This window comes from Pundamilia nyererei, unplaced genomic scaffold (genome assembly GCF_000239375.1).
Source record: "Pundamilia nyererei isolate P.nyererei 1_Seehausen unplaced genomic scaffold, PunNye1.0 scaffold00141, whole genome shotgun sequence".
Classification (NCBI taxonomy): Eukaryota; Metazoa; Chordata; class Actinopteri; order Cichliformes; family Cichlidae; genus Pundamilia; species Pundamilia nyererei.
Genome location: NW_005187542.1, coordinates 719,280 through 720,834, shown reverse-complemented (window position 1 = coordinate 720,834; position 1,555 = coordinate 719,280). Strand labels below are relative to the sequence as shown.

Genomic DNA, 1,555 nt, shown 5'->3' with positions numbered 1-1,555 from the left:
TGAGTGAGAAATGGCACACACACACACACCTAAATTGAAATGCTGAGTCACTGAGAAGTGATGCACACACATACACATGCACACGCTTGTGCAATGAAGAGTGATGCACACACACACACACACGCTGATGCAATGAAGAATGCTTTGCTAACAAATGCTTATGCTGATATGCAAAATGCTGCACACAAACATCCAAATATACAGAATTTGTTATAAGAAGCCATTGATTACTTAGAATGTGTTTTATGTCACCCAGAGGGCATTTATGTAGATTTAAGGAACAAGGTCTAAAACGGTTTGGTTATGAAAACAATGTCTGTGCGTGGTGTCTGTTTATGGCTCAAGGCCTTGATTGAATTGTTTATTGTGCTTCACACAGCCCTGGTGAGGAACAGTGGCACAGAGTGAAAATGATGAACTAATAGAGTAAGTTTTAGGTCGGAGTACCGCATTTTCTGTGATTGAGATTAAATTCAAGGAGGAACAAAAGGTGTTACGGCACCTGAGGTTCTCATTCCCACACAATATTGTCCCAGGAGAAGCAAAAATTTCCTGTGAATTTCTGGTTGATTTTTGGGTTTTGCTTAGCGCTAGCTTGATTTTATCAGTGAGCTTTGGGTTGTGTTCTTTCTCTAAGAGAGAGAGATGGTTTTATGCTTGGACATGTCTGCAACAGGCCCTAGTATGTGTTATTTTAGTAGTATTTTGTTGGTTACGTCTGTTTTCGTTTTTGTTACAGTGCACTGAGATAAGAAAATCTGAGAGGTGTGATCCACCGGTGGTGATATTTTGTGAGTCCATGATTTAACAATCAGCTCTTTAAACCAGGCCTGAAAGATTGAAATTTAAAGCGCTATGAAATATTCTTACGGAAAACAGTTGCAAAGTGTGTTTCTCCATGATTATACTGGGCGTGGGAGAAATTCACTTATATGGGACAGTGATCACATGAGATAGTCCTGAGTCTAAAAGGATTGCAGCGAGTCAATCCATAACAAACGAACAAAGAATTGTTTCCTTTTAAAATGATGACGTCATCTTGCTGGTGATGGATGCTCGAAAAGGTCGCGCGTTAGACTCCATTATCAGCAACTTCTGGTATGAATGTGTGTGAATGAATGCATGTGACTGGACTGTGATAGATTGACTTGATACTGAGACAAAGACTGCACCAACTTTAGGATTAGTAAATGCCGACAAACACTTCACCCAGCCGGCAAGAGAAGGGTGGATGCTTCGCTTTGTTTTGTTTTTGCAGGAGCAGGAGGATAAGAGCGACTGGAGGAGGAGACTGTAGCTTCACAGGAGAGTGTGGAACTGCAGATTTAACCCGTTGGTTGCTAATTTTGAGTTACTGATGTTTGTGTTGTGCCCTTAAACAGGGGAAATAGTGAGGAGAGGTGAAAGAACGGCACAGACACGAAGCTCTCACTCTCACTCGTCTGTATTGAGTTTCAGAAGCAATACAACCAAAACAATATTCTTATGGATGCACTCAGTCTCAGGACAACTGTATCCAAACTAAGTCACTATTGTTCGCTGCATTAGCTGATGA

At 41.1% G+C, this 1,555-nt stretch overlaps 1 protein-coding gene across 1 annotated transcript in view; it reads right to left on the bottom strand.

The window, feature by feature from the left end:
* abcb11b (ATP-binding cassette, sub-family B (MDR/TAP), member 11b) overlaps nt 1-1,523 on the bottom strand; it is a 26,118-nt gene extending 24,595 nt beyond the window's left edge. The window contains exon 1 of the mRNA XM_005744243.1: nt 1,374-1,523. The gene's annotated coding sequence lies outside the window, so the exon portion shown is untranslated. The remainder of the gene's footprint in view (nt 1-1,373) is intronic.
* Nucleotides 1,524-1,555: the final 32 nt, after the last annotated feature.